Raw genomic sequence first — 26,558 nt, 5'->3', positions numbered from 1 at the left:
CGTGCAACAAGCAGGGAAGGGCAGGGGAGGGGGAGGAGAGGAGGGGGTGCCTGTGCTTGGGGCAGCAAGGAGGGTGAGAGAGGGACCACTGGGGACTGGGCAGCCTGGGCCCCTGCTGGCCCCTCTCCGAGGGGGCCGGGGTGGTGAGGGGTGCCAGGCCCCCCGGTTTCACCAGAGGGTGTGAAGTGCAAAGGCAGGGCTGGCTATGGGGTGGGACAGATCAGCACTGGGCACATCTCTCCCAGCACCCCATGCAGTTTGTTTGGCCCTTTTCTGTTGTGATTTCAGCTCCTGAGAGCCTCCCGAAGTTGAGGAAAGTGAAAGGTTCTTCCTTGGGACAAGGAGCAGGACAGGTAAGTGTCAGCTGCACCTCATCTTGTTGGCAACCTTTGAAGTCACCGTGCTGGGGACTGACCTGCTACTCTTGTGGCAAGTTATGGGCTCACAGGACTGGGAGGTTTCACTGCTAAACCTCTATGTGTCAACCACTCCATCTGCTTCCATCCACCTCTCTGCCCAGTGGCATGTAAACACCTGTGGGAAGAAGAGCCCACTGCAGAGCACCCTTCTGCCTGCTGCCCCATTCCCAGCATCTGGGCTTCCCTCTTGGTTCAGCCCTGCTGCCAAACTGAGCAGCAAGGGATGAACAACAAGCAGCTGGAGGAGGATTTATTCTGCTCAGGTTTGCTCTTTTGTGGTGCTTTGGCATTTGCACACTGTGCTGTGGATGCTGGTCACTGCTGGTAGGGCAGGATTTTAGTGCTCCCTGGTTCGTGTCCAGGCTTTGGTGCGGGGTCTTTCCCCTCTATCATTCAGCACAAATAATACGGAGTAAAAGAAGGGACAAGGCTTTAAAAACCCAAAATAATTCCCCCCCAGAAATGGGGAGCCCTGGCTGAGCAGTCTCTTTTTTGCAGAGTCTGGTGGTTGTTGCAAGAAAACACATTGCATTGAGCATAAAAAAATATACCCAGGCATTGGGACAATGGGTGTCCTAAACAGTGTCTGTTCCCATGTACATGATGCCTGTTAAAATGAGCTCTTTGCTACCTGGGTACCATGGAGGCTGCTGGTACCTTCTCATTTGGCTTAGGATGGAGATGGCTCAGTTTTCTTTCAGTCCAGGTAAGCCTGTGTTATTAAGGAAGTCTTGAGTGGCTCTGAAAGCATCTGCTCCTAGCTGGAATTGCTTGGACATGTCTAAACTGTACAATAGCCTGCGATGCCTGAACTCATTCTCTGCTTGCCAGGAGGGGTACAGAGGTGTTTGTTGTGTGGCCAATGTCCCCCCTGGCTGCCCAGGACCCTGCTCCTTGTGCTTAAATGTCCAAAGGCGATGTCTCCACGGTGTGACAGGCTCAGGGAGAGGGGCTGGGAGCTGCCTGGCTCTGAGAGCTGGCCTACTCTGATGCAAATCCTGTAAGTGGTGAGGCAGGACGAGAGGGACAGATGTGTGGAAAGAGAATCAGCTCCAGACAGAATATATGTATTTTTTTGCCTGCTCCCCGGGAGACTTTAGGGAGTCTCAGAGCAGCATTTCACATAGTTGCTCAAGTGGAACTGCGCTGAGTAAATAGTTGCATTTCAGCAGTGGAGATTTAAAACCAAGGTCTTGGTAATTTCTGGCTGCTGAAAATCCCTTGGTACTTTTCAGAGTAGTGAGTGTGTTAACCCCAGTACCTTGGCCAAATTCCCAGCTGGGAACCACCTCATAAAATCCCTTTCATACTCCTAGCAGGACCCATCTTAAAAAGACTTCCTTCTTTGTTTTTTCATTGTTTGCCCCAGCTGCCTCCCTACTCTGGTGAGGCATAATTTTGAGCTTAGACATGTTTCTAGCTTATATATTTTTAGTACTCATGTCATCCTTCTACCACCATTGCTTTTTCCCATGTTTACTGACTATAGTTGGAAAGGAGACAGAAATCACATCTCCTTCATCGTGATAATAAATAAAAAAATTCATGTACCTGCTCTGCTTGGGCCATTTCCCATCCACTGGTTATCCTGACAGCCTTTCTTTGCATCTATTGTTGCTCTTGAGAGTGGCTGACCAGTTTACTTTGTGAATTGGGAGATGCCCTCCTCTGCTGGAAATCCTCCCCTGCATACACCTTAGGATCAAATTTACCTGCTTTGTGCCTTTATCTTACTAATCAGCCTGTAATTGACTCCTACAATCAAAGTCCTTTCCTCTTCAATCATTTTCAACTTATGAATTCCCCATTTGCGGCAGAAATTCTTGAAAACTATATGGTTTCCTTCAGGGATTGAGCCGTGTTCAGGCTGTGCTTCCAGTTGTCTTCCCTGGTTTCTCCTGCTTCTCATAGGCTAGTTTAATTAAGAAAGACTCATTAGGGAAATTGTTGACCAGGACAAATCCTGAGACCACTCTGCAGGGAACTCCACTGCTAAACTCCCTGCAAGCTGTACCCTTCCCTCCTTGTCCACAGCTATCCCTCCATCAAATCCTACTCTGCCACTGTAGTGCCTGGGATAAGCTCTTCCTCTTTCTCACAGCAAATCATGGCCCTTCATTAATTGATTCACTAAAATGTGTATTTTCCTTTACCTAGAAGATCAGTTAGTAGCACAAAAAGGTGAGATAAAAATAAAAACAATCCCAAATGGGGTAGTCCTGCATCCCCCACGTTTCACAGCCCTGCCCAGTCTTTGCTTCCTCCCTTGCAGAGGGCCGTGGGTGACAGCTGCTCAGATTGCTTTTTCATCCTTCTTACTTACAGGTGCTGCATTTTATGTTCCTCACCTCCTTACTGGTGGATTTATTGAAGCCCTTGCTCTCAATCTGTCTGTTTCATGGAATAGTTCCTCCAGGAATCTGGGTTGTGAGATACCTGGCCTAGTGATTTGATCACAGAAAGGTCTTGGATCTTCCCTTCTCTCTCAGCTGTGGTAAGTACATTTTCCATATCAGCCACTCAGCTAAGTTCATATGCTTGTAATTATTGTCACTGTCCAGAGCTGCTGAGAAGAATTTGTTTAGTCTTGGGACCTCACCTAGATTTCCTGTGAACTCTCTTCCCACAGACTGAATCACAGCACTGCTTCTTCTATCTTTATTACTTTTGTGTTTGTATGACCAGAGAACCTCTCACTATTTAATATCCTTCCTCAGGTCTAACTCATTTGACATTTGGCATTTCCCACTCCATCCCTTCTATTTTCAGCCCCTAAAATCTTTGCTCTTTGCTGGTTAATCATTTCCCTTTCTGTGCTCTCTTCTTATTCCTTTTGTCTGCATTGCTCTACTCATTCTAGCAAGTTAGGAGCCACCCAGGACCTACTCCTTCACTATTTTTCTGTGTTTGGGGTGAAGTCCCCAGGGAGCTTTGCCTTTGGTTCAAAGACATTTGAACCTGCCTTTTATAGGCAAGGCTGGGTTTGCCCTTTTGAAACCAGGAACCTTTAGGCAGCACTCTGCTGTTGTTTATCTGTCTGTTCTGTTTAGAGTAAGTCAAAATGAGGCAAGAGTTTTAAATAAACCACTCTGTCCAAGGTTATTTTCCAGTTACATCTCTTCCACTGTGTTTTTATCATTCACCAATATCGAGTCTAAGTCACAATCATGTCTTGATGATGCATCTACAGTTGATGTTCAAGTCTTTAACTGTTCCATCTAGGATGTGTGAGCTTTCACTGTTGCAGTTTTTAGGTTTTATTTAGGTAGTTAGTCTCCTAGAAGGGACATTTTTCATCGTTTCTCTCTTTTTATTATTAACATTAACAGAAATCTCAGTGTCCATCCAAACTTTCAGCACTCTCCTAACGGAGCTACTTCTATTTCTTTTGTCCAAGCGGTGGTGGCCCAAAATGATCTTCCATCCTGTCATATGTCTTCATCCATCACATTCGTGAAGGCATTGCTGACTTTACAGCTCCTCTTTCCCACCTTTCCTGAGGGAAACAGTGACATTGGTACCTTTGCTCTGTCAGGTTTGTTGCTCCTCCTGGCTTTTGACACCTCTCCAGCACCTGGGGCCATGGCATGCAGAGCTGTTGTGTCCTACTGGGTGTGTTTGCTCCTCTGAGCCGCCTCCATCCTTTGCCTAAGGGGACCTGACAGAGCAAGGGATAAGAATGTAAGTGCAGAGTGAGTGCCTGCATCAAGGTCCCCCCTTCCCAGCTCTTTCCAGCTGTGTGACCTGGCCAGCCTAGAGCTCTTTGGCTGCACAGATAGAGAGACAGTGTCTTTTGTCTCCTTCAGCCTTTTTGTAGCTCAGGCTGTTGGTGCCCAATCCCTGGAGTTGCCCATCCCTCTAACTCCTGTCCCAGCTCTGCCTCTCCAGTGTGATCCTCTGATGACCAGGAGTGGGGACCCAGCAGCTCCTGCTGCATGGACAGCTCCTGCTTGGCCTCAGCAGCACTGCAGAAATATGTTTTCCTCTGAACCTTTTCCATAATTACCTTCCTTTCTAATTTTTTTTTTTTCTTTTCTGTAGCATATTGTCAGTGTCTTCGGACTCGGGCCTCTTGGGATCCTCAGGAGAAAACATGAGCTGATTTCCTCTGGAGAGGAAATGAGCAGCCTCCAACTTGCCAGTCTGGGTGGATTATCTTGTCCTCTTGCTTTTAATAAGATGCACAGGATTAAAGAATGACTGTGGATTAGGTTGGTTGTTTTTGTTTTTCCCTGAGTTTTAACTTGGCATATAATTGGAGGCAAAACAGAGGGTTCAGGGTCCTCATGCACCCCTGCCTTCCACACTGGGACTGGCAGCAAACCTATTAGTGAATCCAGCCAGGGACAGGGACCAAGGGTTTTGTGGCTTTGAAGGACTTACATGTTGTTAAACATTTCACAGTGTTTGAATTTTTGTATGTGTTGGTTTTTGTTTTCTTCCCCCTTCTCCCCTCCACTTCATCTTCAACATCTGCTCGCCACAAACCTGATTTTGAAAAATGCATGCACTTATTAATTTATGAGCTGTGGTCAATGCTGTGGGAAGAGAGACCTGAAGGGAAAAGGGGTTTGTGGAAGCAGCAGGGCCTGTAATGAGATCAGGGATAAGGGAGGCTCCATGTTTGGACTCTGCTCCTGCTCTCACTGAGACACTTGATCCTCAAGGGAATGAACATAGCAAATGATATCGTCAGCTCTCCAGCAGTTTAATATTCCTCTAAATGATTGATAGCACAATGTACAGGACCTTCAGACATAAGGATTGAAAGGTTTAGACCACAAATATCCTGTGTTTATGGCTGATAGCAGTGTCTAGAGGAGAGCAAGTGCTGTGATGCTCTCCTCTGCTTGCCGGGGCAGCAGTGGCCATTGCCTGGGGAAGGCAGTCCAGCTGTTCACCTCTGTGGGGGGCAAGGAAGGTCTGTTTCTGTTACAGCAACATATTCATAGATGCTCTTTCTTGGTGTGTCCAAAGCCTTGTCTTCCTCTGCTGATGTAGGGAAAAACAGAGTCAAAGGTGGGTGTCAGCTCCTTCTCATGGAAAAAGGACCAAGGCAAAGCTTTCCAGCATGGTGGGGTTTGCTGGCATCATCTCCTCCTGGTGCATGTGGCTGGCACCTGGGCTGAGGCAGGTCCCAGATGGCATCCTGTAGAGACCACAATGCTGGAAGGTACTGACTCCTGCACTCTTGAGTGCATTTACCTCAGTTAAAAAGAAAAAGATGTGAAAAATGGTGGATGGTGGAAGTGTTTTCCTGATTTCAAGCACTGTTTCAATTTGATGGCACTTCTACTGTAGTCCTACTGGAACCTTGCAAATGCGATTGATTTTCTCTCTTAACCCTTCTCCCCTACTCCCATCCTAGAAACAGATTTTGCTTCTCACAAGCCCGACAGTGCCCCAGTTTCTGGACCCCCTGAACATGCAGTTTGTGTTGAAGGAGGTGTTCGTGCTGGGCTGGTGGTGGTGGCTCCTCCAAGAGCTGTGCTCACCAGCCTGTTACTGCAAGCTGTTCAGGAACATGGCAGCGCTGGACAAAATGGGCTTGTGCTTGAATGGCTTCTCAGGGGACTTTGGTGGCTTCAAGCAGAAAAAGTGCAATTAGTACTGAGGCATCTGGGAATGTTATGACTCTTTTGACACACAGAGAGTCATATGGATTTTTCCAAAGGGATGTAGAAAACATAAAGACAGGTCATCATTTGGTCCTTCTGATCTCAACATGCATCCCATTAGCAAAGAGAAAAAATGATGCAGGAAATTTGTGAGTTGGCTCAGTTGCCTGTGGGAAAAGATAGAAGTGAGGAGGGGAAAATACTACTTTAAATGTAACATCCATATGCCCATTTAAGATTTAAAAAGAGACTTACCACATCTCTGGTAAGTGACAGCTGGTTATTAGAAGCATACGCTGAAGCTGTGGATCATCTAAAGTCAAAACTGATGCTTAGCTATTTGTACACCAGTACATCTGCCTTTAATAATGCTTTTAATTTTGTTAACATGCTTTAACTAGCTTATTAAATCAAAATAAAGTGGGAATCTTACTCTTAATGCAACCGCACAAAAAGGATCCAACCTCAAACCCTGCCTCCCTGGCTGTATCCCATGATGTCCCAGATAAAAATATGTCCAAGGATAGGTTTAAACCAGCATGTTATTCTGGCAGAGTTACAACAATGTTATATTTCCTCTCTCTATCCATTCCTCCTTTTTTGACTTCTGCGTTTCCATGCTTGGCACCCTCCACAGCTGCTGTGCGTGGCATGGGTGGGAAGCTCAGCCTGGTTTAAAGTTGTTCCATCTAAAAAATAGGCAGCAAGGGTAGTTTCTCCCGACTCTTTCAGAGGAGGCGGCACTTCTGGCCTCTCTAGGTGAGTGAGTGATCAGAATCAGCTCTTCAGAGTGCAACATCCTGAGTTGCGAGGGAGCAAAAGCCTGGACTCGGTGGCACAGGCTGCATCTGTTGTGTTTTCTGCTTTAATAATGACAGACTGAGATGCTTTTAGTGTGGTGGGAGTGTCCCTCAGCCCATCATGCTGGATGAGCACTGCCAGCACGCTGCTGCTGCGCTCTGCGTTTGCAAACAGATTTGCTTGGATTGGGCTCGCCCTCCACTTTTCCATGCCAGCCCTGCTGTTTGTGCCAATGTACTTTCACGGCGTGGAGGCAGTGCTGTGAGATGGCTGCTGGTGGCTACCATGTGGGCAAGAGGCAAATGAGGGCCCTCCCTGCAATCTGTGCTGTGACAGAGAGGGAAGGAGGGCAGCTCAGCCTTTAGTGATGCCAGTGCCTTCCAATTCCTGTCCCACAGCACTCTCTGCCCCTCCCTGCTAATTCCCATGGCCTCTCTTATCCCCTGCATGGAGAGATGCACCAGTGTGAAATGTGCTCCTTGAGTACACGGAAGAAGGGCAGCAGCATGGTGTTAGTGCTTCGGGTCCCATGCAGGCATGCTCTAAGTTTGGCTTAAAAGAAGAGATGACTTTTTGGAATCAGTTTTTTGGGTTGCCTGCACCACCTGCTTGCCCCTCTCCAGCTTGGCGAGGTTCAGCAGTGGTTCCCTGCCCACAGGGAACGTGGCATGAGCCCGAGGCTGAGGTGCTGCCTTATAATCATCTGTATGTTTAAGTCTATCTACTCTGTTTCAGCCAGTTTGTTACTTCACATATTCAAATACCTCCCAATTAACAAAACCTATATGGGCTGCCACCCTCAACTCTTCTTTGTCGCCATCCCGAGACTGTGTCTCACAGCAGGTGTCTTGCTCCTGCCTTGTTCCACCCTTCTCTCTGGTGAGTGCTGCTAAGATGCCAGCACGTGCCGGCAGAGCGGGCCCTGCCGAGCTCAGTGTGCTCCGAGACTGTGGCCTCATTGGTCCCCACTTCCGTCTAAGCAGCAGAGCGGAGAAATTGCCTGTTACCTCGGGTCGATTCTTCATGCACTCCTAAATTGCTTTGTATTGACACGCTGTCAGAAATGGATTGTCACATTAACCCAGCCGGAGCTGGGCCGGGGCTCGCGAGCACGTGCTGTTGGACTGATCTCCGTACAGGGTGAAGGGCAGGCTGGTTTCCTCTTGGGTTTGCAGAGATGTTTTGCAGCACTTTCTAATTATGATTCAGATGAGCCAGTGAAAGGCAAGGCTCTCTGTATCCTCCGTTCTACAGCCATTTCTTCTTCCCTTGTTGGATCAGAAAAGTGACTTGCAAGAGTGCTGGCCTACTGGTCAGACTCACAAGCTCTCTTCCAGGGTGAGAGTAAATGACTGAGCACAGACTCCCAAGGTTTAAAGGATTAAATTAAATTAATTTCCCCAAGATGAATCTGTTTTGCCCAAGACAGTAGCTGTAAGTGATCTCTCCCTGTCCTTATCTTGACCCTTGAGTCTTCATTATATTTTCTCTCTCCTGTCCAGCTGAGAAAGGGAGTGGTAGAGCAGCTTTGGTGGGCACCTGACATCCAGCCAGGGTCAGTTCACCACATCAGTGACTTCGAATATGGGGAATATAAGGAAGCAAGAGTGATGGACTCACTTTTCCCCATGAGCCAGCTTGCACAGAGACTCCCATTTCTTCTGGTCATTTTTCTAGGTGATGTGTAATTTCTAGAGCTTCCCATCCCTACCCCTAATGACCTTTTCAATTTCTCTAATAAGGTTCCTCCTCAGAGATTAGCGAATGCCTCGTGAAGCCAGAGTGTACACCACCCACTTCATTCCCTTTGTCTCTCATGCAGCTGAAAGAAAAATCCAACGCAATGCTACGTGAGCTGGCTAAACTCAGCCCATGAAGCCAGAGGTGCAGACAGTCCTTATGCAAGAGGGAGTGAGGGCTTGTGCCCCTCACCCCCTTTATGAGCTAGAGAGGTAACCGTGCCTCCTTGTAGGCAAGAGAGTGATGAGATGCACTGGGGTTTGCATGGGAATGCTTTGCCTGAGCAGCCGGTTCCTCATGAGGTTCCTTCCTTTGTATTCGTGATGTAGGTGAGCACAAGTCTGTTGTCCTCTTTCATGGATTTGTGGAGAAATCCCAGACATAAAAACAGCTATAGAGGTGTAGTTTGGATCCTCAGAGCCCCTGCTCAGCTGCCTTGCAATATCATTGCCATATTTCTGTTTCCCATCCTCCTGAAGATCTGCTTCTTCTCTCTGCCAGACTCACCTCTGTTTTTGGTGTGCTGAACCAGTCAGTGCTGTTGGAACACCAGGTTACTCTGAGCACATCTGGCTTACCGGCAAAGCCCAGTCTATGAAGCATCTTCTGGGCATGGCTCAGAGATCAGGGTCTGCATGGAGTGAGAAACTTTGGCCACTCTCACAAAATAGTGTCATGGCTAGAGCACTCCCTGCTTCTATCTTTTCTCCCTTTGGAAGAGACTTGAACCCACCTGGAAAGACCCTCTTGATTGTCAGGTAATTCTGATTTTGAGCTGGCAGGAGAATCTGCTCAGTCCTCCTATTTGGACTTTTCAACATTAGAAGGAGTAATTAAATATTTTTTAAACCTTGGGTTGCAGTGAGCAAGTGAAAAGAAGCAGGACTTTCAGCCTAGAAGCTCAGGCACTCACCTGGGAGTAGGGGAGATGTGGGTTCCTGTTCAAGCTCCGGTGAATACTTACATAAATTATGCTATGGAGCCATCTCTCCTCATTGCTCTCCTCGCTTTCTCTTCAGCCCAATGAATATTTACTCATTTCATGCATGGTGGAAAATACTGAAATTCACAGAATGAACATACTTGAGTAATCTCAAACTTTTATGCAATGTTCCAGGTCTCCTCTCCAAGTCCTTCCTCTCCCAGAAAGGGGAGGGACCTCCTCCCTCTCCACTGCAGTGCCCTCTCATAGGCATTCCTCTGAATCTCTGTTTAAACTTATTCACCTTTGCTTTCAAATGAGCACAGCTTTAGCTGATTCCTCAGTTGCTCCTATTTTGTCCAGCTTTGTCTTTCTTGACTGTTAGAATTGCAGGTACCTTCCTATGGAGGAAAACGTTGGGATGGCGGCATGAGAACTACCCCACGTCATTCCTGCAGTGAACATTCCCTGCGCTCCGTGAACTCCTCCGTGGCACAGGAGAGGCAGCCACAGTGCCGTGACTGTTTGGTCGTTCTTGGCTGAGGGTGCTGCCATCGGAGCCAGCTCTGGAGTGGCATTTGGCCAGGCACACATTTTATCTGGTAGCTTTGTCGCCACAGCCCACTTTACATTAATTGCCATGCTGCTGATGTGGCAGCGCGTTTCAGCCCCTGCTGCCTGAAGCCACATGGATGAGAGACACCGGACTTCAGCCCAGGAGCCCTCCCAGGAGTTTCCTCCACCCTCCTCTCTGTGAACCTGTATCTGAGCATCTTTGTCCTGTTTGGTGCCTGACACTGCTGCTATATTGCAGATGAAAAACATCCTTTCCTGCATGGAATAGTTCCTGCCATTTTCCTGCTTGATTTGTCTTTCTCCTCTTTTTTTTTTTTTTTGCTGTTCAGCCTTTTCTTCTCATTCCTGTGCTTCCTCCCCCCTCGCCCTGATCAGTCAGACTTCTCCTAAGCCCTGATGTGTTGTGACTGGGGCTGACTGACAGCACTTCGTGCCTGACACACATCTCTGGGATGCAGCCCAGGATGTGTATTTAAGAGCAAAGTTGGATTGTAAAGTGCCATGTGGGAGTCTCTGAGAAAGGAGTCAAAACACCGTCAAGCCTATTCTTCCTGAGAGGAACGGAGATGTTGTGTGGAGCCTGCTGATGCCAGGAGAGACTCTGAAGGCTGGGTAGGGGTCATCCTGTCCCATAAGCGCTGAAAGCTGCACTCAGCCTCCTTGCAGAGCCGGGGCAAGGGTTGAGGGGAGCTATGGAGAACCAATCCCCCTTTTCTGCATTAGTGATGCTACTTTTAAATTCACATTGAGTCTATGTGGATGACATAGAGCAAGCAAGGGAGTCACCGTTTACTGCACCTGTTCTGGGTACAGGACATGGTGCCCTGTGGTGGCTGTTTCTGGTATTTTGGCAGAGAAAGGTGAGAAAATTTGGGCTGCAACTGAAAAGAGGGAGTTGATCATGAGCCTTCTTTCCATCTCCTCTTCATCAGAGGACTTCAGAGGAGCTGTTTCCCACCTTCCCAAAATTTGTTTCTTTCCACCGCAAACCTGGAATGGGTGGAGATTGTTTGGGTTGGACAGGACCTTTAAAGGCCATCTAGTCCAACCCCCTGCAATGAGCAGGGACATCTTCAACTAGATCAGATTACTCAGAGCCCTGTCCAATCTGACCTTGAATATTTCCAGGGATGGGGCATCTACAACCTCTCCAGGCAGCTTGTGCCAGTGTTTTACCACCCTTACTGTAAAAAACTTAATCTTTATATCAAATCTGAATGGACTGTCCTTCAGTTGAAAACTATTTCCTCTAGAGATGTGCTGGCAGAGCTCTGGCTGGACTCACAGCTCTGAGCCACTTTATTCAGCCACCACACTCGACTTGTTTCAGCCCTGCCTGGGCTCTTGGGCTATTTTTATTGTACATGAGAGCATTTTATACAGAATGGGCCCTGATGAATTTGCAGGGAGCTGTGGCTCTGCTGGGAGTGAAGGAAGGTTGTCCTGGCATGGAGGACCTGGGTGAAGTAGAAACAGCTGTTGTCCTCCTCTCTCAACACACCTGCAGGCTCAGGGCCACTTGCCTAAGCTCAGTGATTATCTCCTGGGGCTTGGAGCCAGTCTGTTCTGCTTTCCTCCAGCCAGTTCAGGCTTTAGAGAAGCTGGCTGGGCTGGAAGGTCTAATTTGTACTTGGAAGAGGCCTGTGGTTTTGAGGGCCATACTGAGCACCATTGTGTCACCATCCCCTGCCTGCCACCTCCTGAGTTTTCTGAGTGTAGAGTCATCTCTGCTCACTGAGAACCTTCTGAGCTTATCTTCCTGTCTGATGCAAAGTCACCTAAAAATCCTTTTTGCTGGCGCCCCTGGTGACCCCAGGTGTTCCTTGGAAATCTCTTGGAGAAGTAATCATCCCCTTTGGATTGCAGCATCAGTCACCTTCAGTCCCTCTGACAGTCCCAATTATCTTGTGTGTTTGGCTGTAGAGCACCAAAAGTAAAACACAGTTGTAGGCTTCTGGTTTGTAGAGTTTTCTTCACCTGGGAGAAAACCAGCAGGGTGACAATTTGTTCCTTGATCTCTTCACCTGCCGCCCTGTCCGTGCTCTTCTGGTGGCTCCTTCCTTTGGTGGAAGGGAGGGATAACACCTCAACATAACTGGTGCTGCTGGTGGGAGGTGTTCTCACTTCTGTAGGTGGGGAAGAAGTACATTATGATTACACTGAGAAATGGGGACTGATTTTGGGGTCTTTGCCTCCCCCCACATAGCAATAGTGTTCCTCTGTTCTGCCATGGGACCAAGAGGTGTGGGTTGAAAGAGACCTCAGGACCTGCTTGGAGCAGGTTTAGATCACTGAGGGCCTTCTTCACTTGATTTGACTTGTTGTAATTTGACTTGACTACCGTGCTAATTTTTCTGCTGTTTCTTAATGCTCCAGCTTCTTTCACCTGAATCCTGTTCATATCCATCCTTCCATTTTTTTTTTTTCTGTTTTCCCTTTTTCCAGCTACAGCACCAGTCCATGGCAGAAGGGGAGTGTTGGAGCCAAACTTGCTTCACCCCTTACAGACACAACCCTCCACTCATATTGCAGAGATACCACCTGAGCAGGTGGGTGTCAGAGGTGCACCAGCAAGGGTGAACTCTTCCAGGAGAGACCCAGATAGAGCTATGAAAATGTTGCCGACTGATGTGGTATCTTGGTTAAAATTCACTTCAGGAGGTAGCCTGGAGCTATTGAGGGCCATCCCTTCAGATGGAGGGGGTAATTCCTGGGCAGGAATTAGCAGTCAGCACACCTGTTACTACAAGAGACTCCAGCTGAAAAGAGAAGAAGGATGGGAGGGGGTGAGGAAGAAAAAAAAATAGAGGCTCTTCAATTTAGTGCAATTATCTCAATTTTCCCAGGATAAGGATCCTTGAGATATTTATCTGATTTATAAGGGTGCGCGGCAAGGCAGCAGACACGTCCTTAAAGAGACATTTATCAGTTTCTTAAGCGTGCATGAGGGGAGAAGAAAGAAAAAACAAATGAGTGAGAAGGAGACACCGCACGGAGACTCTCCTGGAGTTGGGAAGGAAAAAGGAAGCCTGCTTGCTCTGTATGTTTTCACTTGTGATTTATAATCTGTGGAGAACCACAGAAGCAGGAGGAGGTTGGCTGGGCTGGGACAGCAGAAGAGATCCTGTTGTAGACTGGGTTGCCTTTATACTTTCAGCAATTTATATTCCAGGGACGTGTATTAAGTATTTCCTGAAGAATTTCTGCTTACACTTCTACTGGGGAAATGCTGAGGGTTGGATTTATGCCAGGCCTGGAGAACTTTTCCAGTTGCAGAAAAGTGCTCTGAACCTGCACCACTTTGGTTAAGGTGGTACAAGGTTTCAGTAGGATTCATCTTGTCCAAGTGCAGATGTTCTGGGCTCAGGGAATGCATGATTGTTTGCACTCACATTTAGGAGAGGGGAGCAGAATTCACCTGACACTCTTGGCTGCCCACTATTGGAGGGAATGCACTCCTCTCCATTAAAACACAGCACTCTTTTTTATCTCCTTCAATGCTATCAGACTTTTTCCCTCTTGCCCATAACCACTGCTCTGCCCTTTAGTCCTCCTCCTCTGTGCCGAATCTTAATGCCTCTTCCTCTCCTTATGCTCTGCAGCTGCCATTGTTCTCTCTGCACCTTAGTAGCTAAAATGGTTCTGGGGACCTTTTGCATCTTGGAGGCTGCATCTTTTCTTTCTTCCTCATCATTGTCTTCATATTACCTGTACAGGGGAGCAGGTATGAAAATCCTCATCTTTCCCAAAAGTGCAGCTGCCTTGCTGCCGTTCCTGCAGCTCCTCACACCTCCCTTTCCCCTCCATCACATTCAGGCTTCTCGGCAAACATCTCCAGCCCTTTTGCCTCTCTGTTGCTCCTTCACATCTACATCCCTCATTGTTCTGCCACCACTGTCTTTTCACATTGTACCCTACTCCCTGGATTTGACAATAGAGAGAAAAAAAGAAGGGATTCAGTGGAGGCGAATGAAATGGGAAGTGGGAGAGGAGGAGCAGAGAAAGAGAATATCAGAGGGAATGAGAACAAATGCTCGTAGCTTAACATGGCTCAGGAAGTCACCTGAGGGAGTCACTGACTGAGGGGTCACTGACCCTTGTGAGTAAATTTCTGTAATAAACTGGTAAAAGTACTGGCAGGCCCAAGTGATTTAGTCTAGAAATTGCTATAGTTCAGCTTCCCTCAAATGCAATTCAGCAGGACTCTTAGCAAGCACAAAACCCTTGCCAGCCTACATATGGATTACTTTCCTTTGTCCCTTAAGTTTGTCTCTTTACAGCGTGGTTATGTTCTCATAAATTTGTTGCAGCATGTTTGCCAGCAGCTGACCTGTTGGAAAGGATTTGGGTCCACCAGAAAAGCCTCTTGGATAAACCCCTCTTTGGCAATATGCCTTTTTAAGGCCCTCCTGCACACAGGTTGCTCTAGGAAATAACTGCTTTGTCAAGGACCAGCTAACTCCACTACCAAAGGTCTGACTGAGGCAGCAACCCTCAGCTCTCACACATGGGCACCTACTTGTCATCACTGGCTGTGGATCTCACACCTCCTGCCCTCCTCTGTAATAGCTGACTTTGATAAATGAGATGCAACCTTACTATGAGGGGAGAAATTTTCAGATCCCTGGTCTCAGTGAAGGTTCTCATGGCATTAGAAAGTCAGAGATGCTTATCTGCCTGTGGTACTTAAATTCTTCTCTGGTATCATCTTCACTTAGGCCTGTGGCTGGATCTTGCTGGCATGGGAAGAGAATCCATTAGCCTCCCCTGGGCTGCAGAGCTCCAGTTGTTCAGCTGCCTATAATGGCATTTGCATGGTACAGGCACTGTTTTCCTGTGTTGGTGTAACAAATGTGAGATGTTGCTTGCTAAAAGCTCTGTTGAGATGGACAATATATAATATGTATTTCTGCTCCACTGAGCAGAGTAGGTGGCAAATTATTTAGAGAATATATAGCTTGTTTTGTGCTGGTATTTGTGTTGTGGGATCCTGCTCCATGGGTAGGGGCCAGAATACTGCAAGTGGAAGTACAGTCAGGTACAGGGAGTTTACATTTATCCTGTTTATTTTCACCTTGGCCCATCTGCCCACCATACTCCGCAGTACAGACTGGAGCATGCATATGGGCTCTCATCTCAGTACATCCTCACCTTCAGATCTCTACAGACCTGGCAGCCAGGGGCTTGTGCTGTCCTTCCCACCTGCACATCTGCCTCTCCAAGCAGGTCACCATCTGCATTGGTTCCCAGAGGCAGGTAAAGCATGTGCTGGAGGTATGACGCTCATTGCAGAAACAACAGCATCTGGGGTACCCTGGTGAGTTGTGCTGTGCATCAGCTGTGATTTCACATTACTCTGCTGGATCTGTAGGGGTGCAGTGGGTACCCTTAGTCCCTTTGGGTACCCTTAGTCTCTCTCCCAAAATGTGGGCAGTGACCCAGCGGATGTGGCAGTGGAGAAGTAGCCCCAGCAGATGTGAGTAAGCGTTGTTGGGCATCCCTTTGAAGCAGAAGCAGCCTTGCAGGACATCCCTGGTGTACTCTGGAAGAAGTGATCAGTGTGTGGAGCCCTGCTACCAGCAGCCCATTGCTACTCACCTGCCCTGTCCCCACTGAACTGCCTTTAGTCATGAGCTGTGCTGTGCACGTAGAGGGAAAAAAAAAGAGAAAGAAAAAGAGAGGAGGGGAAAAAAAATCAAAGAACAGTGTGTTTCTTGTTGTTTGATCTTTGAGGAATGCTGAAGAAATCTCTTAGGCTGCTGTCTCCCCGGTTGTGCTCGTAAGGAGATTATGGACCTCATGCTTTCACAGGAAAGCACCTGGCTGCTGGGCCTGGCACAGTAATCCAGACAAAGGATAACAGTGGCCTAATTAATTCTCATGTCTCTGAATCTGATAACAGCACAGTACACAGACGAGTCCGTAAGGACTTAATGAGTTTAATCGACTGCACTTGATGATTTTATTTGAAACCTTGTGCCACAAATTAAACTATTAAAAATGCACTTGAACTTGATTGGCAGCTGTAATCCAGGCAAAGTCTACTTAATCCGCAGGGGCAGGAAGCAGGGATGGATGCAAAAGGCTGGAGATGAGGAGAGGGGAGGGGAGGCTCTGGTAGGTAAGGGGATTTTGGGGTCAGTTTAAAGGAAAGCCGGAAAGAAGGGCAGAGCCTCATGGAAGCTGGGGGTGAGGGTGGGAGGGTAGGGGGTTTATCTGTGCTCACCCAACCCTGGCCTGAGCTGTGGGATGTGGAAAGGGTTCAATCTGTTCTTGTCCTGTGCTCTGCCCTGGAGGAGTCTCCAAGCAGCTGGAAGGGTTTTTAGTTGGTTGGAGTGAATCAGCTGCTGGCTCTGGAGTGAGGTGTAACACCAAGGTTTTGCACAACTGAGGTAAGGAGGGTGTGAACCTTGTGCCCAGCCTCCAAATCTCATGCACACCAGCTGGGTGAAAGGCCAAGGAAATGCACACAGGGATATTCACTGTGTCCCAGGCAGTGGTGTCACCAGTGTGCAGGCACACACACAAATACACAGTTGCTCTTCATCTGTAAAAGCTGCCCCGGTGAGAAGCAACCTGTAAAAAGGTATCTGTGCAGAGACAGATACACTGTCCTGTGTGTTCTCTGCTACCTGCTGTCACTCACATATCTGGTTGTGATCCAGACAATGTGTGGTTGTCACATATCCAGTTTGCTCCCATAAATAAATACCTATATATATATGTAGATGTGCACAAGCAGTGATTTGGCTCAAAATGGGTCATTAGCCAAGGAAGGCATCAGCATGGAAGTCTGCTTTGAAAGTCCCTTGCCCCCCACTCTGCTATTTAAAGTAATTTGCAAAAGATTTGCAAAATTATAAACCAATTTGCAAATAAATGATCATGATTAATGGCATATTCTTTAGGAGGTGACGGATCTGTAATAGATCTGTAATCCCCCTTATTATGCAGGAGCCATTAATAGCAGTAGGTGTTAAGAGACTACATTAAAGCTAGAATGGGCTTCAGCTGTATCTGTGGAGTGGAACAGGTCAAGTTTTTGTTGCTATGGCTTCTTTACCTATTATTGTGCTCATAATTGGTAGAAAGCAGTGTATGTCAGTGCCACTTGGGTTTCACAGCTTGCTCATGTCACTTATCCTACCCTAAAACTCCCGCTCTTTGGCAGCAGAGGGAAAGCCTTCCTCTGCTGATGAGTGAAGGCATCACACATCCCCATGGCAGGAGGGGAGGGTGGCTCATCCCTTTGTGCATCTCATCTCCAGCTTTCCTCCTGCTGTTGCCTGGAAGTGATAGGACAAGGGGTGATGGCTTCAAACTGAAAGATGGTAGGCTTACATTAGATATTAGGGGTAAATTCATGGCTTTGAGGGTTGCGAGGCCCTGGCACAAGTTGCCCAGACAGGCTGTGGATGTCCCATTCTTGAAAGTGTTCAAGGCCAGGTTGAACAGGGCTTTGAGCAATCTGGTCATGTAGGTGTCCCTGACCACGGGAGGGGGTTGGAATTGGATGGTCTTTAAGGTTTCTTCCACCACAATCTAGTCTATGATTCTGTGATCCACACTGCTCCTGGATGTGTCTTGGGGTCTCATGGGAGTGCTGGGAGTGAAGGGGTTTTTTGACAAGCAGCTCTTGAGGCTGTGTTGGGTGGGTGAGGCTTCGGTGCAAGGGGGAGAGGAGCAGGAGGGAGAGCATGCAGCATTTTCTGGGGGGAGCCTGTGGCACACCCACACCCTGGGCTGGAGACTGAACCCACCACCTGAAGCACTCCTCAGAGACACTGAGGGATCAAGAGCAGTGCCAGTGCCTTTGATTTCTGAAACAGCAGGGCTCTGCTACATGGACATAAGCAGATGATCCAACAGTCCACAGCACACACCCTGCTGTGAAGGATGGTAAAAATCCTACTCCATTGATTCCCTTCACTCAGAGAAAATCCCTCCCTGACCTTACACCTTTCGAGGGGTTTAATGCATTGTACATGGATGGGACAGACTGAGAAACTGGCAGAGGAGTTCCATCCATCCTGCTGAGTACCAGCCTGGGGCAGAGGGCAGCCTGGTCTTGCTCTCTCCTGCATACGCTTTCACTACGATGCTGTGAATTTGCTGTATTGACAACTAGCTGAAATGTTTTTATCTGATAGGTTGCAGCTTTATCATTTTCCTCCCGCCCTCAAATTTTTTTGCATCTAACACCAAACATGTGGCAGGTGCTGGGCAGTGCCACAGGGGGTTATGATCTTGTGAGGTCTGTGGCACCTGCAGTGGTCTGCCTTTGTACCAGGTTGGGATGGGAGTGTGGGTGAGAAAATGGGCTCTGCAAGCAAAGTCATTGATTAGTGAGTTGGTGATGCTCTTTATAGGGAAAAGGTGTGTTAGGGGAGGTTTTTCCAGGTGAGTTAACACTGAGATCCTGGCTGCTTCTCTTTCTGAAGCCTGGCAGTTCTAGAAAGCACAGAGATGGTAATTTAAGGTGTTGTGCATCCTGACTAATTACATCGGTCCTGGCCATAGCTGTCTTTTGTGTTTCTCACCTTAAAATACACTGTAAAGTTGCAATTCACAGTTAAACAGATGCTGTATGCTTTCCCAGTAGTGGCTACTTTTTAATTTTTTTTACTGAAAGGAAAATAATTGGCATATCTTAGACAGAATAATTCTTAAGGATCTTAACACGGGAGATCAGCTAGGGAATGGCAAAATATTTTCATCTATTTGGTGTTGTTAGTGCTTTGATTAAACAGACTGATATTTCTGAGTCTGTCACTTAGCATGAACAGCAGGATATTTTGTTATCAGGTAATTCCCTGCCTACAGTGGCTGCAGAAATGGTTGGATGTAAATCATGCAGTTAATAATACTCCAGTACAGAAGGCAGATGCAACTGCTAATTGCGGAGCCCGGGATGCTCGGTGAAATCACAGCAACTTATCAGCCTCTGTCAGGTCACTTGGGCTCTCCCCCAACCTCGCAACTTCTGCCAGGCAGGATGCCATGGCTGGTGGCACAAGGGCTGTCCCCTCTGCTGCCCTCACAGCTGAATCGCAGGGTGATTACGGGCTGGGGACACAGCCAGCCCACGGCTGTCCCCCCGGCAGGGAAGTGCTGGCAGCACCGGCACTGTGGGCAAACAGCCACAGAGCCAGCGCACGCAGCGCGCTCCTCAAATATTTACCCTTTGTTTCAATCCCGACCTCTTTGCCTCTCAAGATAAATAATTTAGTGTAGAAGCCTTGAAGGTTAATCTTGCATTTATTTAATGTTACAGGACACTTGGCTCACTTACAGCTAAAAGCCCTGCGTGCTGGTTGTTAGTTTATTTAATCCAAGTGCAATTTTCTTCACCCTCTTCTCTCTGAATTGCTGAAAGGGACGAAGGAGAGGAAGCGAGGGGAAGGAAGAGTTATCTGTATGCGGCTTTTAGCTCCTGCTGCAAACTCCATCAGGAGCAGCACCCTGGGGAAACGTCGATATGAGTGCCTCAGCCCAGCCAGGCATGTCATTCGCCAGTCGATCCGAGAGGCTGGCTCTGAGCGCCGCTGAGAAAAAAGGGGAAAAGCAGAGGATCTGACACTGACATCCCTGCACACCGGCTGTATAGAGCTGCCTGCCTTTGCCCAAATCTGTCAGAAATTGCTGGTGTGACAAAAAAAGGAAAAAGAGACAGTATGGTGGGGGCAAGGAGGGGGCAGAGGTGAGGCAGTGGGGAGGAAGAGTATGTTTGCTTTCATTGATGAAATGCTGTTTCTCTTCTTTGTCCAAAAGCATCAGGTGGTCCTTTGCAGGAGACCTCTACAGCACTGGTAGAAAACTAATGCAGAAGGGAGGGGGTCTGAGGGAGGTGTGGGCTCTGATTTACCTTGCTTGAATGATGTTTGTAGTAATTTCTACCAGGTCAGGCCAAAACTTTTGGGAGGTTTGCAGTTGGCTCAGCACTGGGAGGCTCAGCACTGTGGGGGTCAGCACCTTTTCCTGCTGCCAGGGCCAGCAATGAGGAAATGGCCAGGAGCTTCCAGGTTTCAGCAGAGGTAGAAATCAGCTTGTTGCCCAAGAGTTTCACACCGATGGATGTGAAGAGAGTTGCAAACTTACTTGACAGTAACTTGCAATGGAGAAGACATTTCAGCAGCATCCTCTTTGTTCTCGTTTCCAGAGATGCACAAAAAGAAATGCAGGTCCTTCCTGAGAGTTTGTCAATATATCTACACTCCAGACAGATTGGACAAAGAAGCTGGAAAAAAAAAAGCCAGACACATGGAGCAGACTGGCTGCTGAAGTTGGTTTGGCTTTTACAGCCCAGCCCACAATTCTGGATCAGAAATTTGGTGCTAGCTGCTCCCTCCCAACTGGGGCTTACAGCCAGGAACTCAGGAGGGGGGCAAATTCCAAGATTTCAGAGCAGCCTGTCTGTATTTGTTCAAGAGCAGACCCACGTGGACAGCAGGCAGTGAGGAATCCAGTTTTTCCTATCCTCGTGGCCAAGCCTAGCGGAAATGTCACTCCCACATTGCGGCCCCAGACTGCCCTCCCAAGCTCTGGCTGAAGAAATCTCCCTCCCAGCCTCAGCTTGTGCCTCACCAGGTCTCAAGAGCCACTTTGGCAAGCTCTGCATTCGTCTGGATGTGCTTCTCACCTCTTGCAGTGATAGCTACACTCATCCACCACTTCAGAGCATCTTGTCAACTTCCTTCCCACCCCTGTTTTTAGAGGCCTCCTATGGCGAAAAGTCTCTGATTTCTCTAAAGGAAATAATCCCTACATTTGGTAGCATTAGGACCAGCAAGGGGAGAGGAGAAGTGTCAGAGGATGCTGGCAGTGTGATCACACTAGCATGTCACCCTAGCATAGTCACATTTTCACCTGCTCGTGTTGTCCAGCCCAGCTGTGACTTGCTGGTAATTACTTGCTTGTAGCTGGTGTGGGACTCCCAGTTCTCAAAGCCATCTGCTTACCTCCAGGTCCCTGCTGTGTGATCTTTCATTTGGAGTTCACCTCTACAGTTTATGGCTGTTTCCAGGATAACGTTCCAGCTGGAGAGCCTCTCGACTCCATCCTGTGCTGGCTTTTCTCCTTTTAAAGGACACTTTGCATCTTTCAAAAAACACCAACAGGATGCTGAACGTAGTCTGGCAGGATTTGACCCAAAAAGGATAGCCATGTGTGATGGGTGGGAGACTTGAGCGTCTGGGTGTTCATTTGTGCAATCCAAATCTCCTCAGGTAGAGATGTGGACAGAATGACCTTTCCCATGAGCTTCAAGTGCTTCAGTATTAAATGGGAAATAGCACAAGATCAATGTGTCTCGTAGCTTTTCAATGCCTCAGTCTGAACCAGGAGAGACAGTAATAAGAAAAAGAATAATTTAATAAACCGTATGTGTTGGGGTTTTTTTTCCTTCTAGTGAGGATTCTCATATGTGTTTGGATTGGTGAATAGGCTTATTTTTGTTCAAGACAGTAATTCAGCTTCATTTTAATTTCATTTTGGTTCTTGTTGGTATGTACTGGTAAGGATATGAGAGTGGGATCTCTGGGAAGAGGCTCCTAATTTTGACCCCTGCCTGAATTATCTTCTGCAGGAATCACTTTCCCCTTGTTGTGGAGGAATATCTCCCACCTGCTGCCTGGAGATGCCCTGCATGTGAGAACAGTGTCTGGAGGTGGGACTACCTGGGGAAGTGGTGAATTGCAATTGGCTACTGCTTCGTAAATCCCCCCACACTGGAAGAGGTTTGAGCTGAAGATTTCCTAAGGGCAGCTGGGAATTCACAACCCTGAGCTGTGTTTGGCTCCTGGGACCTTTGAGAAGAAGCCATGTGGACGTGTTTTTCAGACATTTTTGTGTCAGCCTTTATGTACCACTTCCACGGTTTAATGTTTTAAATCATGACAAACACCCTCCCAGTCGAAACAGCTCCTATCAAAGTGGCACTCGCTCTCATAACACCCTGCCACCCACAAGGATGTGCTGATTGCTGCCAACCTTTTGGCAAGCTCTTTGCTTTTGTATTAGGACAAGGTGATTGACAATGCTTTGTGTGTCTTGATAATGGAGAAATGTACTATTTAGAGAGAGAAAAATTCACGTAAGTGTCTCCCCAACATGATCTGCTGACTGCCTTTTCCTTTTTTCTTCCCCCCACATTTAAAAAATGTATCAAGCCAGACAGCTGCAGTGGCTGAAGAAAGCAGCTAATTCCCCTAACAAGTCTCTTGCAGAGAGAAGTGCCAGCCAACCCAACTCTGAACATGGGACTGGAAGTGTGTATAGGATTAGGGGCATATCTGGTGGCCCAGATTCTCCAAAGCCAATTAATGACTGTTACAGAAGGAGGATTTTCTTTCTAAGGTTAGAAATGAATCCTTGAGTATGGAGGGGGAAATAAAAAAAAAGAAGAAGGAAAAAAGCTAGAAGAGCTCAGGACTCAAAGGGAAAGTTCAAAGGGTTGGTTTTTTTTGGAGCTGGAGTTCAGAAGAGAGGAGTTTGTGTGAGCGTGTGTGTTTCTGTACCGCTCTCTTCCTTCCTCCAGCTCTGTTTTCCTTATTGATCCCTCTCATAACACGATTTCCCTCTGGTATAATTGAGCGAAAAATAACTGAGAGTAAAGTCTTGTAGATTTGCTCCTGACCGAGCGTTAGTCTTGTCCTAGATGGCCCTGGACCAGCACAGAGGCCAAGTGCTGTTCAGTGCTGTCCCACCAAGCCCAAGGGCAGCTTTGGAGCAACGTATGAACACAGATGTTGGGGGCTGGGGCTGCTCTGCAAAGCAGGGAAACATGCCCAGTTTTCCTCAGTCCCTTTTTTTCCCCCCTCAGCAATCTGAAAGTGGAGTTCCTGGAGAGCAGAAGGATTTGCTGGAGATGCTCTCTGTGGCCGTGCACCCACCTTGAGGTACCAGTGGGCAGTGACTGTGCTGGACCCAGAGGTGGCTTTTGGGAGCCCATGCAGTAGGTTTGCACCACTCCACTGCCTCTCCCAGCTTCCATTCCATACGCATCCCTGTCTCTGTTTACTAAGGGCTTTGGGATCCCCTGTGATGAAGGCGTGTGAGCAATTATCACTGGAGCTAGGACACAAAGCAGAAGGCTTGTTTGTTTTTTTGGATCCAGGGCTGTTTGCTCAGCTGCATCTGTATCACTGCTAATTATTAAGACATTTATTACCATGCTTTATTTATGTGTGTGGGTGCTTGTTTACCTTTCCCTGAAGCCTACAGATTTAGTTGTTCTTGAAAAAGGGTTTTTGGATCCTCAGTAGGATGGTTGGTGAGTCCCAATGCTCCCACTGAGGGGTAGGGAAGTGAGATATTTTTGGCAGTTCAGAACTTACACCTTTCATTTCTATTCCTTTATTCCCAAGAGCTGAAATTTTTAAAGTTCCCTGGAAGAATATGGGATGTCTGCTCTGCTCTTTGTTTTTTATGTGTCCCTCACCCTCTCTATTTTAATCAGGAAATCCTGTGCTCAAGAGGCTTCTCTTGTCTCAAAATCCAGCTTGAAGTGCTGGAACAGGGGAGATGACTGGTGCTGAGAAGCTCTCTGGGGGCCAGGGCAAGGTGGGGGATTAATGAAAGGGATCTGTTCACACAGACCATTATGAAAAGTGGAGTTGAGGCTTTGCAGGTGCGATGTGGGGATGGGGAGATTAACTTCTGCTGGGGCTTACGGTTGGGATCAGGGCAGGTGCAGCTGGCAGTAGGTAAACAGAAAATATGTGAGCTTGATATTAAAAAGGGGCTTTTATGCGGAGAAAGCCTTGGAAGCTCCTCACCTCTGCCCCAGCCCTGCTGCAGCTCACCATGGAAGCAGGAACACGGAAGGATGTGTTTTCCTGACGGCTTAGGTACTGTTTTTGCTGGACCATTTCAGTGACGTCCTGGCAAGGGATGGGTGGCATTGAAATAATCTCCATGGCAACAGCTATGGAGGGCACAGATGAAGTGGTTAGGACAAGGATGTGGGAGTCAGGATCCTAGTTTCTGTTTCCAGGATTCATGGTGTGATCTTGGGACAACTGGTGCAATATCTGTAACCTGGCACTTACCATCCCAGCCCCTGTAAAGTGGGTCAGAGACTGAGGGTTAAAGGTGTTTGCAGGCAGAGCAGGGAAGCAGCTCTTGAAACTCCTGCTGACTCCAATCCCAAAGCCAGGGTGTCCTCTGCCAAGCAGGACCATCTTTAACTTAATGACGAGGTGTCTTCTTCCCTCATTCTTTTCCCACTCTTGCCTGGTACCTGTACAGTGTCTTTTCCCTGATTTGCATGGATCCGAACCAGCTTGGCCTTGCAGAGTGCTCAGAGCCTCTGCGGCTGCGAGGCGACATTATGCAGGAGGGATTGGATAATTTCATGAGTGTTTACATACATCTGCATTCCATATCAGCTCCAATTTGCGCATTTGTCAAAACCAGCATGCTGCTATTTCTCAGAAATTTTGCTTTCCCTTAACCTTTTCTGTGCACAGCAGAGAAGAGCCTCTGTCCCCTGGGCAAAAGCGGAGCTCACATGCAGAAGCTGCCTGCCTGTCCCAGCAGCTGGGGGGATGCCCTCTGATAAACTCTCAGCTGGATGCAGAAGGATGGTCCCTGGGCTCCCCCACTTGGGTTTCTCAGCTCCAGAAGCAAGGGAAGGGCTGTGGCCATCCCTGCTTCATCGCTTACATGAACATATGGTGCACACTGCAGCTGCAGCAGAGCCAACTGCTCTGTGCAGTGAGGAGGGGGATGCTGGCTGGTCCCTCCTCCTCTGTACCTCCTCTCCATCCTGGGCATCTACAGCGCAGCAACCAGGGGACTGTGCAGGCAGAAATTTGTTGTGTAGCAGCAAATAATTCTAGCTGATCTTTTTTAAGGAGTTGGTGTTTAGTGGCAGCTTGCATTGCCTTTCTTTGTTTTATTGATTTGAGGTTGCTGCAGAGTTGTTCATGTTAAAAGAGAGGAGAAAAAGCAGGAATGGGGACAGACCTGGGGGATCTTGGAGCTGGCACAAAAGTCTTGTCTGAGTTCTCCACTGAAAGACTTTGTGGGTCATGAAAGGAAACTTGATGTAGTGTTCTGGCTGTGACTCTTTTGGGAATGATCCTGCAGCTAGGAAAACTGCATGGGAAAGGTGTGATGCAAAAAGAGATGACGTTCAGCCACATCCTCCAAATACTTTCCAGTTTGAAGCCTGCTGTGATCACACACCCTCTTTGAGCCTAAAGGCAGAGCAGTGCCAGTCCAGGGCTGCTGAGCTGTGTGGTGTTTGCAAACAGAGAACTTGCACTTCCCAAGCCAGACCTAAATCACCCAACAGGTTGGCAATGCTCAGCTGGGTGAGGAAGCAAGACCAGGGTGCTGACAGACACTGATGGTGTAGCTGGGACTAAGGACTGGAAACAATCACTTCACTTACAGGTAATATCTGACTTGGGTTGGAACCCTGGGTGCTCCATCAGAGAGCTTCAGTTAGATTTAAGGTGTACTTGTGGGATGTCAGGACATGGAGGTTGTCTGAGAAAGGCTGGGCACCCCAAAATCATGGGCATCCTTATTCAAGGTGTGGAGTTCAGTAAGGAAACACCTGAGCCTAGTCAGGAATCATGAATCAGTTGGGGTTAACTATGCTCAGGTGGCACCATGACCCTGCCAAAGAGCTGGTCTCTCAGGGAAGGAGGTGGGAACAAGCCCAGCAAAGCAATAGGACTAGATGGAGCTCTGTTCTCAGGAGAAATGACTGTGACTGGTGAAACCAGTCTATTATTATAGGGTGTCTCTCTCTTGCTGCAGGGTCTGGATACTGGAAAGCATGCAAAGCACAGTATGCAGACACTAGCCATTAGTTTAGTTCCTATTTACTGGGGTGTAATTCTGAGAATTAAAAAATAACATAGAAGTTGGCCAGTTCCCAGCAAACAGTGGTTTGGGAGGGATGAGAACAGCCTTTCCTTTCAGACCAGGATACACAGAAAAATAGATCTTCTGTTATCTCTTCCTTTAGAGAGCAGAGCTGAAATGACATGCCTCCTCTTTCCCCTCGTTGCAGGATTGCTCTGATTGTTGTGATGATTGCCTCAATCCATAAGAATTTTAAGAAAAATACCTTTTGATTAGTCAGCCCAGCCTCACACAAGAAAACCAGGCATCCCCAGTCAGCCAGGTAAGCATCAGCTTTCCCAGCCTGCTGAGGGAGGAGGATGCCCTGTGGAGCCAGTCCCAGCATTTGGGGCAGAGCAGGCTGGGCTGCCAATCACCCAAGAGAGTGCAAGCACTAGAAAGAGGAAAAAGGTGAGTATGAAGAGGAACACAAACTGTACAGATGATAGCAGCAGCCATGTCCAGGTACTGCTCTCTAAATGAGCCTTTTCTGGGAAGAAAGTTGCATCAGCAAACAAGAGCTGGCATTTACCAAAGCCTTTCCAGTTGCACATGTCATTTCTTCTTCACTGTTGTGGCATGTGCTGCAGCCAGCCTTTCATATGTCTGACCAGTAATTAATTA

General features: G+C 47.8%; 1 long non-coding RNA gene across 1 annotated transcript; it reads left to right on the top strand.

Annotated features, from left to right (window-relative positions):
- Positions 1-77: 77 nt before the first annotated feature.
- LOC125331754 lies at positions 78-23,088 on the top strand. Its single transcript, XR_007206167.1, has 4 exons — positions 78-353; positions 2,745-2,913; positions 12,522-12,625; positions 21,661-23,088. It is a non-coding gene; the product is annotated as an uncharacterized LOC125331754 (long non-coding RNA).
- The last annotated feature ends 3,470 nt before the right edge of the window (positions 23,089-26,558 follow it).

The sequence above is a fragment of the Corvus hawaiiensis genome, chromosome 11, assembly GCF_020740725.1.
Source record: "Corvus hawaiiensis isolate bCorHaw1 chromosome 11, bCorHaw1.pri.cur, whole genome shotgun sequence".
Lineage (NCBI taxonomy): Eukaryota > Metazoa > Chordata > Aves > Passeriformes > Corvidae > Corvus > Corvus hawaiiensis.
The sequence above is the reverse complement of the archived record's forward strand: the minus strand, read 5'-3'. Positions and strand labels throughout refer to the sequence as shown.